This window comes from Sinocyclocheilus rhinocerous, unplaced genomic scaffold, assembly GCF_001515625.1.
Source record: "Sinocyclocheilus rhinocerous isolate Xijiao unplaced genomic scaffold, SAMN03320098_v1.1 scaffold569, whole genome shotgun sequence".
Lineage (NCBI taxonomy): Eukaryota > Metazoa > Chordata > Actinopteri > Cypriniformes > Cyprinidae > Sinocyclocheilus > Sinocyclocheilus rhinocerous.
The window spans coordinates 357,958-358,372 of NW_015652146.1; positions in this window are offsets into that span (position 1 = coordinate 357,958).

Here is a 415-nt window from a genome sequence, read left to right on the forward strand (position 1 = left end):
AAACAACTATAAACAAAACAGCATCATGTATGTATGCATAGTTTAATACAAAGGGCGGAAAGCCAATCACACAGAGTACATTTTTCATTTAAAAGCATGAGATGCAGTGGGATGGGGAAAAACCCCGCCATAAAGTCTCGCTATATGTTTTTTTCAAAGTTAAACTTGCATTAATTTTACATGGCTTTCTAAACATGCGGCTCCTTTGTGCGAGACGCGAGTGCAACAGTAATAGTTGTCCGTCTAGAAAATGCGTGAAATATGCGTTCTGCGTGAACGGCTTGGTTTCGGTTTTTGATGTAAACAAGATCTTCTCCGCACTGATGTTCTCTTTTTCCGCTATATTTTGAATGAACAACGCAGCAGCGCCGCACCTAGTGGCTTCAACTGGACAGGCTAACAAAAACATTATAAT